Source organism: Molothrus ater, chromosome Z (assembly GCF_012460135.2).
Source record: "Molothrus ater isolate BHLD 08-10-18 breed brown headed cowbird chromosome Z, BPBGC_Mater_1.1, whole genome shotgun sequence".
NCBI classification, from domain to species: Eukaryota; Metazoa; Chordata; class Aves; order Passeriformes; family Icteridae; genus Molothrus; species Molothrus ater.
Window position 1 is genome coordinate 47,685,397 of NC_050511.2, and position 12,006 is coordinate 47,697,402.

A 12,006-nucleotide genomic window follows, 5' to 3' on the forward strand; every position below is an offset into this window, starting at 1 on the left:
GGAAGTGAGAAGTACCTCTGCACACTGTTTTTTCAATGCCTCTCTCTTTGAATTCTCTTGCTTAACCACAGGGGCAGGGTTGCAGTACCAGGTCCTGGGGGGAGAGATATTTTCCCTGTGAAAGAAGCATTAATAGCGTAATTCAGAGTAAATACAATTATGTGATGTATTTGTGTTTGCCAAAACTGTCCCAGTCCAGCTGTGTGGACCTGGGACTTAGTTGTTCTTGTTGATTAGTTAGCTGCTAAAAGCAGCTGTATCCCAGTGAAGGTGCTTGTTGTATCTGAGTCTTGCTAGTGTGTCCCATGCAGGTGACAGGTGCCTTCTGCAGGTCATGTAAGACTCATTAACCTTGCTGGCAGGAGGTATGTACTGCACTGCACTGCTTCCCTGATCAGAGCTGTGCCCTGTGCCCTGATGCTGGCTAGTAAAAGCAGAAAGTCTTAGAGCAGCCTGCTTAGCAGGTGTTCCTCTGCCAAGATTCATCAGGAAACATGATGCAGCAAGAGTCACACCTCCCTGATCAGGAGAGGGGGCAATGGTCTGCTTAAAGCAGAAAGACACTGAAACCAGGACCCTGTGCCTGTGTGCAGAATGCAGAAGCCTGGCTTGGGAGCGGGGAGCACCTGTCTTCCTGCTTCAACATAAATCTGGGGACTGCAGAGTGTGGAGAGGGGAAGTAATTTTTATGGAGCTCTCTTGTACAGTTTGCTCTGTATGGAGCCATGTCATGAAATTTACAGTGCATGTAGCTGGCTCTCAGGCCGAAAACCAGCAATATTTCATGATATATTAATTGCCTTATTTAAAACTATGTGTTTAACTGTTTCCTTTCTACAAGTCCTGGGGTACTGGGAATGGAAATGTATCCCCTATTTCCAGTACACAGCTTGGTGTTCAGTGTGAGGAACTACTGAAGCTGACTTCATGTACATCTTTTTCTTGTCATCTGGATGCAAGCATTATCTCATTGTCATTGACAGAGACAAGGTAGCTGAAAGGGCTTTTTGAGTCTCCCAGAGTGACTCTTCTTACCTTTAGGCATCAAGTTACCTTATTCATTTTTTAATGGGGAGGAATGAATTTTGAGAGAATAAGCAGTGTGGAAGAAAAGTGGAGGGGAGGAGAGAGATTTTAGCAGAATAGGAAAAGGATAAGATGGACGAAAATGATGGATGATTTCAAGAAAGAGGGAGAGAAGGCACCAGAGAAAATAATGGATCTAGGCAGATTCTGGGAATGACAATGATTCTTACTTCTGTTTGATTTTATTACTTGGAGCTGCATGCAGATAAAGATTTTATTTCATGGACTGGTGGTACAGAACTGAGAAGAGGATGTGTGTCTTCTCAGGAGTTTTCTAGCTGTATATCCTTGTGCCACTTTCCATCTGCTTTTTTTGCATGAGGTTGGAAGTTTGAATCTCTTGCGGCTTCTCCTTGGGTGATTGCAAACAGTTCTCTCAAGACTTGCAAGGCTGCCCCTCTGGGTTTTTTGGCCATAGAAACATCACTTAAAGATTATTAGGCTGAAAGGAAAGAGGCATTACCAATGCAATGCAAGTTTAGCATTCCAAACAAGAAGGTAAAAAGGAAATGAAGTTTTGATGGCATTTGAGATTGAAGTGTTCATTGTAACTTTCAAAATCCCCCTTCTAGCATTTGCATTCCTTCTTTTCTCCCCTTTCTATCTCTTTTGACCCTGCATACAAGAGAAGGATTGAGGACAGTGTATTTTTTCTCTCTTGGTCTCTCTGCTTTTCAAATTACCCCTAACTTTCAAGGGATTGAGACTTCTGAAAAGGTCTTTTATTTGATCAAATTCTCTTAATTCCCTGGGAGTAAGGACAGAGGAGAAAGGGAGTCCTACTTGTCAGGCTAGATCACTTGAACATCTGAAGTGCTTTTCAGAGTGGCAAGTAAGAGGTATAGGCAGAGTTTGGAAACCTGCCTATTAACAGTAGAAAACAGTACTTAAAAGGTTTTCTGGTAGTCATGTTATATGCTTTCCTTGGGAGTGCACCGGGACTAGATCTCCAGAGGTTTGGCTGGATTTCAGCCTGATGTCAGGGCAGCTTTTGTGCAGGAATACCACACAGGCCGTGTGGAGAACAGGTCTTGAGGAGAAAGGAGACTTCTTGCATGAAGCTGGGGGAGTGTGAAGCAAACATAACCATTATTAATTCATTGGCATGTTTTTCTACTCTGCTCAGAGGTGTGCAGCACAAGAGAACATAAAACAGTTGTTCGGCATGGGGCATGCACCATGTACATAATGGATTTGTGCAATGGAACCATTGTGCACTATGAACTGGAAGGCTCTGAGCCCAGGTGTTCTGAGGAGTGTGAACGTGTCATTGTGGATTTGGATGGGGAAGGGTACAAGTTTGTCTCTTCAGGAGATGCTGTGCCACATTGTGGTCTCTTGAAGAGCTCTGTCTGCTCTTTGATCGCTGCAATAGTGTTTCACAGATTTCACTGAATATTTTGAGTTACAAGGCACCCACAAGGGTCACCAAATCCAACTTTTCAGTGAATGGTCCATATGATCCAGAGATCAAGAGCAGAGGCAGCTAGTCTGTCCCACTGTTGCTTACCTGAAGGCAGACAGAGCTTGAGAGCTTTCTGTTAGAACTTACAAACTTTTACTTGGAATAAAAATACTGCCTGTCTAAATTGGCTTAATTGAGTGCTGCTTCTGCAATCCACCCAGCCTTTTTGTGCCCTACTTCCACGCTAAGCCTGTAATACAGTCTTGTGAGAGACTCGCCAGTTTCATCTAATGTGATGCTTTACAGACAGTGATCTTGTGTTTGCACAGGCTTAGTTTGTACGAAACTCGTAAAAAAGGCTTTGAATATCTTACAGGTGATGGAGTAGAATGCCTGTTTGTGTCACTGAAGTCAGCCGTGAACCTTCTCCCTTCACTGCCTTGAATAAGAGAAACAGTGACAGGTGTTGGCATGGGGAACAGAAGCGGTCAAGGACTTGTGCCTGGATGGATGCGTGCTGGGTGGAGGAATGCTGGGTGCGGCCAGGACCCTGCTGTGCAGGAGGTGCAGAGGCCGTAGTTCATGTCTGGAGCCGGGTCCCTCGGGAGATGAGTGTTGGGATGGGCCATGGGCAGCTCTGGGAACCGAGAACAACTCTCTGCAAACAGGAAAGTGATTTCCAGCCTGGTTAGCTTGAAAAATTTTCTGGTGCCAGAGACCTCAGATGCCTTTCTGAAGGAGCTTCATGTGGCCTTGCCAAGAGCAGAAATTTCTTGTGCCTACTGGACCTGTTCAGCTCCTGTGAGTTCTCCAGGTGGCATTTTGTACCTCTTTGAATGCTTTTATGTATCCATTTCCTTCTTTTATGGTGATGTCATGTGATCTCTGCTTTTGAAAGTGCCACCCCTTTTGCTCACCAATATCTTCAGGTCTGTATCTGGATGGGGTGGTCTTGTCCTCTACAAGTCTTTTTTGCAGTCTCACGGAGTTGCTGAGATTAACCTCAAGGAAATAGGGCCCACTTTTTTTTACAATGCAGCGGAAAAGGTTTCAGCTCAAACTCAGCATAAAACAAACAAACTGAAATTAAACTTTTGCCTTTCGTCTACCATTATACTGCTCTTAACAGTAACCCTGAAGAGTGATATATTTGGAAGGAGCTACTCTGGCCAGTTAATGGTTGGAATCATGGCCATTGCTAAACAGCTTTAATTGCAACTCTGCTCTTCGTACCATAATGAAGAAGGTTGTTCTGAAGTAGCTATATCTGATTCAGCTGCTTTGTCCCTTGATGTTAAAATTTGAAATTTTGGCATTAAGTACTGCAACTGAAAATTGCTTAAAATGGAGATAGTGCACTTCTGAGTGGGTTAATGCATCCAGCATGAGTGGGTGTATAGCCCTGCCACACTCTGGACACAGCAGACTTATTGCACATGAAATTAAAATTATTATCTGATTTCTTGCCAATCTCTGTGAGTCTGTTTTGTGTCCAAATCAAGAGCAGCTGTAGCTCTGTAATCATTGCTAGGCTTTATTGAATCTGCCTGGGAAATGCCAGGAGAGATTAATGCCATTCTCTCTCCCACTCCTATGACTGATAAAAGTTTTGCTGCTCCCTAATTGGAAACTTCTTTGATGCAGTTAAAACACATGTCTTTTGACTCTCTTGTCTCCCCTAGACTTTGAAAGGAGATGATTTATATCCTCCTTGTACCAACTTGTTCTGTGTTTGAAGCCTACTGTCATGGCTTCCCTCCTTTATCTCCACCCTGAAGTTTTTAGGCTTTCTTAGCAGATCTCACTCCTCTGATCACTGGTCCATACAGGTCTGCCCTGAATGCTCCTCTAACTCTCTGGCATGTCCTAAAGAGCAGTGCCCAGAGCTGAGGTCTTTTGTCTAGTGTTCATGTCACTGATGAAGCACAAGCTGAACAGAAATCCCTGTGCAGGCCAGTGGAGTGGAGTGTGAGCCAACAGTATACAGCATCCTGTTGTGTGCACACTTGCTTCATGTAGTTTCTCTCTGGAAATACAGACAACTCATGCCATGACTTGGTACTTCAGCACAAAGCCAGTCTACCTCATTTCTTGCTTGTATTTTCAGAAGAGGGAACATACCTCTAAAGAAAGAAAATACATGGAGAACATCCAGGTTGGTGAATGATGGGGTTGTTCAGCCTTTCCCTTTGTATAAAGTCACCAACAAAAATTTCACCAGCACTAGGCTCATTGTTGAATTGGGATGGGTGGCAGCAGACACTCTTGGCTCCAAGAGAGCCATGGTGCTGAGCCCTTGGGGTTTGTTTGGCAGGTGGGGGCCTGGTACCTGATAGTCCTGCTGTGGGCATCTGGAAAGTAGAAAATGAGTCATCTTCCTGGCAGTCAGCAGCGGGATGCATGGAAGTCCTGGCTCCCAACACTTCTGGTGCCATCACAGCTGGAGATGTGCATGTCTGTTCACAGGGAATGAGGAGAGCTCTTCTTTCTGGCTTTTTCTTTCCTGGGCTGGCATGGTCACACTGCCCAGCTGTGGTTCCCTGGGGAAGCAGAGTGGGAGATCTCATTGCTGCCAAAACACTCCAGTTCACCTCCTTCCAGATGGGATGTGACCCCTATCATTTGTTCTCTTTTTAATCCACATCAGATACTTTCTATGATCTGATTCTGCTCAAGTGCCTTGTTCTGGTTTTTGGGTTGGTTTAGCAATTGTTTGGTGTTGTGGTCTTTTGCTTGTTTGTTTGCTTGTGTTTTCATAAATCCCATCCTCCCACATATTAATTTTCTGCTCGGAGTAAGAGAAATCTGCTTGTGGATGGGGCTGAAGGTGCCAGACCACAAGCACTCCAGGATTGTGTGCTGGACAGGTCGCCTCCTAGCAGTGTGTGGGGCCACACCCAAGAACTGGTATTTGTAGGAGATAAGGTGCCCATCAATCTTCTTTCAGGCCTTTCCCAGGATGTAAAGAAAATAATTTCCTGGTCTGCTCCCGACACTGCCAGGGATATCAAAAACACTAAGGATATCAAAGATGAGAAATGGTAGAATAAAGCATTGACAAAGTTCTTACACTATTGTTTTTACACTATTGGGGCTGACTCTGCTGCTGTGAGTCTTTCACAGAGCACTGTGGCGCCAGAGTAAAGGGTGCTCTCCGTTTGATCTGGATTAAGCTACCATATGTCTGGGTTTCCTCAAACATATTTCACTTTTTTCCATGTGGCTATTTTCTCCAGGATCAAGATAAATTCATTCAGAATTCACAAATATCAGTCATGGTTGTAATAGGTTGACCCAGGGTAGATGCCAGGCACTCACCAAAGCTGCTTACTCATTCCTCTCTGCAGCTGGACAGAGGAAAGAAAATTTAATGAAGAGTTCCTGGGTTGAGATTAAGAAACGGGAAGTGGCCATTCATCAAATAGCATCACAGGCAAAACAGGCTTAACTTAGAGATATTAATTGAATTTATTACTAAGAAACTCAGAGCAGGATAATGAGAAGTAAAATAAACTAAAAACACCCTCCCCACACCCCTCCCTCCTTCCAGCTCTACCTCCCACTCCAGCAGTGCAAGAAAACAAGGAATGGGAGTTATGGTCAGTTCATCTCCTGAGGCTGCTCCCACTGCTCAGGAGTCATCTCCTACTGCACCCAGGATCCCTCCCATGGGAGACAGCTCTCCATGAGCTTCTCTGACGTGGCTCCATCCCATGGGCACCAACCCCTCTCAGACTGCTGCAGTGTGGGTCACTCTTCTGTGGGGTGTACTCCTCCAAGGGCCCCTCTCTCCATGGGTCTCCCAAAGGATCACAGCCTTCTCCGGGCATCCACCTGCTCCTGCATGGGCACCTCCATGGGGTGCAGGTGGATCTCTGCACCCCTGTGAATCCCCATGGGCTGCAGGGGCACAGCTGCTTCACCACGGCCTGCAGGGGAATCTCAGCTCCAGTGCCTGGAGCAGCTCCTGTCCCTCCTTCTCCACTGACCTTGGTGTCTGCAGAGTTGTTCTTCTCACATGTTCTCTCTCTGCTCTTCTCTGCTTGCAATTACAGCTCTGCAACCACTTTTTGTTTTCAATTTTTCTTAAGTATGTGGTCACAGAGGTCTTACCATCATTTCTAATTGGCCCAGCCTTGGCCAGTGGCATGTCCACCTTCGGAGCCACCAGGGATTGGCTCTACGGGCATTGGAAGAAGCTTCCAGCAGCTTCTCACAGAAGCCACCACTCTAGCCCCTTGCTACCAAAACCAGCCCATGTAAAACCGATACAATGGTGCAGGCAAATCTGTAATCCTAGGATAAGTGGGATGCAATTGGAAAACTGGGAACATGCTAGGTGATGGTGAAGCATGTGTTCAGTTCAGTTGTACAAGCATATGCCTGCTTGGTTGGTCTGACATTTCCTCAGGAGTAGTAAATATGCCACAGCATGGCTCTCATTAGAATGTATTGAGGTGCTGCAGACATCCATAGGCCTCACAGCCCATCTAGGAGCTCAGTCCTTTGGCAAGGGCTGAGACATTTGCAGTCATGTTTTGCATGTGAGTCATGAAAAGCTAACATTTCAGAAACAGCCATGTAAAAGAGTGAGAGCTATAGCAGAGCAAAGTCCCTTCAGTGGTACTGCATTGTGTTTCTGAAGACAAGTGGTGGAACTGGAGTCTGTCTTTACCTGCCTGTTCTCTAGAGGTCACACAACCATTTTGATGGTCATGTTTGGTAAGCACCAAAGAGCTGAGCAGGCTGTGCTTGTGGGTATCAAAATACCTCAGTGGTTTTCTGGGCACCCTTTCAGGTGCCAGAAAGAAAATTCTCACCTGTTCTGAGTACTGGGCTGAGATTTGCTATGGCTTTGCTTTTTTGTCTTGTAATTTCAGACCCAACTGCTGAGCTCTGCCTTAAAGAACCAAAAGAGATAACCAAGCAACAGATTCTTGGTTGATTCCCTTCTGTTCTTCCTTCCATGGCCTGTTGCTGACTGCACTTGCTGCATCAAGCTTTCATGAAGTTTCCTCTGCTCTGTAGTTGAGATTTTCCTCACAATCAGATCTGCTTCTCAGAGTAGTAGTATTCTTTTGGAGTGAAGACCCAGGAATGCCTACAGTGAGGCTACAGAAACAATTTTAAACTGTGTGTCCTTGCTATATCTCTTACCATTGTCCTGCTTACAGAGACAGAGGACCTACTTCCTCTCTTCATGCCAGCAGTGAGGAATTCTGAAGCAAATGGATGCATTTTACTCTGTTTTGTGTGAAGTACAACATATTCTTTAATGAGATAGTGTTTTCAGTGCTAGTGATGCCTTGTGAAGGCTGACCTAGAACAGAGACTAGACAGAGCTAGAGAATAAAACAGGTATTTATTAAGAGGTCTCAATAGATCCACCTTGGGCAGCACAACCCAAAATGGCCACAAAAATGGAAGACCGGTCACAGGGTCTCTCACTTTTATAAGTTTTGATCCATTAATATATTGGAGCTAATTGTCCAATTACAGCTTTAGCCCATGAAGTCCAATCCTTCTTGTTTTCTCTCTTCAGTCCACTGTTGTTTATGCTCTTGGGCCTGAGATCTGGATTGGCTGTCCTTGGTCCTCAGGTAGAGAAGGAATTGTTTTGTCTACCTATTCTGTGAAGAGAGCTTACTATCCCATAATATGAAGCCTAGACTTACAGACTAAAGCAGACCAGAATCTGAAAAATATAAAAGCTAAAACCTGAGGCATCACTAGGGTTGCACATCTCAATAGGCAGAAGCTGTCTGGAAACACTGTCCAGCCTGAAAAAGCTGGTATCTGACCTGGTAAACAGGGATCTGAGAAGTGCTTGTAGGGATCTTTGTATCCTTCTCCAGGAACTCTTGGCAGCTTCAGGAAAAGATCTACTTAATGTTTTTTGCTGGGAGAGGTGGTAATAAAAAGTCCACAAAGTCCCAGGATATGTTCCCTGAGAGCTGAGTGAGAGGACATTGCTAAGCACAGTCATTACATCAGCTGTATGGTTAGAAATACATGAACAGTACTATAATCTGCACTGTCTCACTCCATCCTGATTCTCCCCTCCTCTACAGGGAGGCTAGCAATATTGGGAATTAGGTCAGGATGATGAGGAGGGAAGGCATGAGGTTGATTCCTGGATTGCAAAGGCTGTGCTGCCTTCCTTCTTTCTCCAGGATGCCAAGGGCTCTGTGCTACCCTGGCAGAGGGTCATTGATCCCTTCATCAGTGACTTTTATCCCTTTGTCAGCTCAGGATCAGTCTGTGTGCTGGCACCAGAGGCCTGAGCAGCAAGTGAGGGAGGTCTTCCACCTCTTTGACCAGAAAGAGGACCCGGACCTCAGTTCCAGCAGCCTCTCAAAATCTGCTGTCCATGTGTCTGCCCAGTGTTCACGGGTGGTCTGCATGCCTCTGCTGTGGGCACCCTGGCATCTTGCTGTGCCACAAGCAGTGAGGTGAGCTGGGAATCCCTCAGCTCTGGCTTCAGGCCTTACCCAGTGCTGCACACATGGGATTTTCAGGTCCTTGGGCTCTGCCCATATGGGCTCCCACAGCTCAAACATGGCTGTGCAAGGAGGGACCCTCTACACTAGGGCTGACCCTCCAGTGCAGGGAGAAAGCTAATGCTTTAGCTTTTTAGTCCAAAAAACATTCAGGGAAAGCATATTGATAAGGGACTGGGCAAAACATTAAATTTTCAGACATTTTAAAATGCACAAACAATGCCTTTGAATTATTTGATGATGATAGTGCCTGTTCTTGCAATATAAAAGCAATCCTGTCTTACTGACAAAATATTGGTATAGTTTTTGTCACTTTCTCCCCCCTCCCCCCACCATTCCTTATACCAAAAGTTGCTCTTTGCACTTTAAAAAAAATGGTTACCTGTCCAAACAACAGTTTTTATGAACGAGGAAGAAATGTGTTGTCATCACTTCCTGCCAGAGGAACAGGTGAGAAAGCTGAGCCTGAAAGGCATACTTCTGGTTTATTGGGTTGAAAGTCTGCCTTGTATGGGTGTGCATCTTGGTATGTTGGCAGTGGCATTTTTTGGACAGTACAAGATACACATGGCTGAGATCCAGAGGCCCTAAAATCACAGGATTACAGAAGAGTTGAGATTGGAAGTGATCCCTTGAGATCATCTAGTCCAATCCTTCTTCTCAAAGCAGGATCAACTAGAAAAGTTGCCCAGGACCATGCCTCCAAGGATGGAAACTCCATAATGTTTTGGGCAACTGGTGCCAGTGTTGAACAACCCTCATGGAGAAAAAGTGTTTCGTTGCATATAAATAGAGATTTCTGAGTTTCAGTTTGTACCCATTGCTTCTTGTCCAGCTGCTGGGCACTGCTGAGGAGAGTCTGCTTCTGTCTTCTCCACTACTACTTTAATACTGAGGTATTGGTGTGCATTGATGAGATCCTTCTGAGCTTCTCAAGGTGAAGAGTCCTGGCGTTCTCAATAGTTGCTCCTCTGTGCTTGGTGACTCCTTTCTCCAGAAGGGGCTTGAAACTTCAGACCACACACTCTCTCCCAGCTCGAAAGCAGTGTAGCTAGAATTACCTTGCAGCCAGGCAATTTAGTTCATTTTGGAAAGATAATAGTCCTGCTGTAAGAAGCAACTACTGCATATTGCTGCATCTGGGCAACACAGTGATTCCTCCTCCTCCTCCTGGTGTGAGTAAGCCTAACCATTAAAACTGTAATGAACATGAAATTGTTTGAGAACACTGCACCTCTGGGGCTGTTTGGGAAGGTAGCCACTTGCATATAACCTCAACTTACTTTCTGCCTGTGAATATCCCTTCTTCTAAGATCAGCTTTCAGGATTGCTGCTTTCTTCTTCAAATAACTTGCATTTCTTTGTTTTTGTTTGGCACAGGTATCTCTCACTGTATAAAAGACCCTTTGCACCTAGTGTTTTCTGTGGAAGAGATTTATTCAGCTAAAAGTATGGACAAATTAGGGTTAGCATAGGTAAAACATGCTAAGGTAACAGAGAGCAACAAGGATGACTATGAAAGCAACTGGTGATCTGCCAGGACACAAATACTACAGGCATGTGTATTTGTCCAAGGTGGGGTTGGCTCTGAGCTGTGTCAGTAGAACTGGGAGGAGGCAGGAAATAGGATAGAACTTGTGTCCTAGTACTGTTCACAGCCCAAATCTTCCAGTGTGACACAGCTTTGTGGAACTTTGTATTGATGAGAGCTTGTAAAACTCCAGTTTGACTGCCCAGTATTGAGCCATTTGGTTCCTTAGCCTTTGATAGACATCCCAGGAGGATGCAGTACCATGCCAGCAACATGAACATTTTGGTTTAAAATTGCTTAAACCTCTGCTTGTCAGGTGATGATGCACTTGGCTTCCTGCCGTTGAGTGCATGCGCGCTTCCCTTAACCCTTCAACCATGTGAGTGAGCTCTCTAAGCCTTGCAGTAGCTCAAAAGCTAATTGGTTGGGTTCCCTTGTCAAACTGGAGTATTGTTGATCCAGTATCACTGATAATACTGTTCACCAAATGCACATTAAAGAGGTCAATATGGGGCAAAACCATGCCTTCTGACAGTATTTGCCTACATTCCCAGCTGTTGTGCAAGGTGCTCTTTCACCCATAATCTTTCTGTCTTTCTTTTCATTTCTGCATTTCTTTTCATTTGGGCAGTAGAATCTTATCCCTACACTCATTGTATGCCTTTTACTCTCTAAATCTTGTGGGATCTGGGTTTAATAGTCTTAATTACCTTCTCTGACCAGCACTAATAGCTATTTGAAAATAGCTAGTTGAAGGACATGATTCTACCCCTCTGCTCTCATGAGACCTTACCTGCAACAGTGCATACAGTTTTGGTGCCCCCAGCATAATAATGACATGGAACTGCTGGAGCAAGTTCAGAGGAGGGCTGTGAAATTGCTAAAAGGACTGGAGCACCTCCCTAGTGAAGACAGGCTGAGAAAATTGGGGCTGTTCAGCCTGGAGAAAAGAGGAGTGCGTGGAAACCTCAATAGCAATCTTCCAGTATCTGAAGGGTTCTACAGGGAAGGTGGAGAATGCATCTTCACCAGGAAGTGTAGTGGTAGGACAAGGACTAATGCATACAAACTGAAAGAAGGGAAACTTAGATTAAATATTAGGAAAAAATTCTTTACTGTGAGGGTGGTGAGATACTGGAACAGGTTGCCCAGAAAAGCTATGGTTCCCCCATCCCTGACAGTGTTTGAGGCTGGTTTGGATAAGGCCTTGAGCAACCTGGTCTAGTGGGAAGTGTCCCTGCCCATGTCAGGGGGGTTGGAACTAGATGGTCTTCAAGGTCCCTTCCAACCCAAACCATTCTACGACTCTGTGACTGTATGATTTTATGAAATCTGTGAGAAGGGGTTCTTGTGTTTAGCATGCTTTATGTGTCATTTAAACACCATTTAGAATGCATTCTGTCAGAGGGCTATAGTGCAGTTATAAACCAGACACGCAGAACATAATTGTCTGTGGAAAAAAGATCAATAGGTGACTGTAGCTA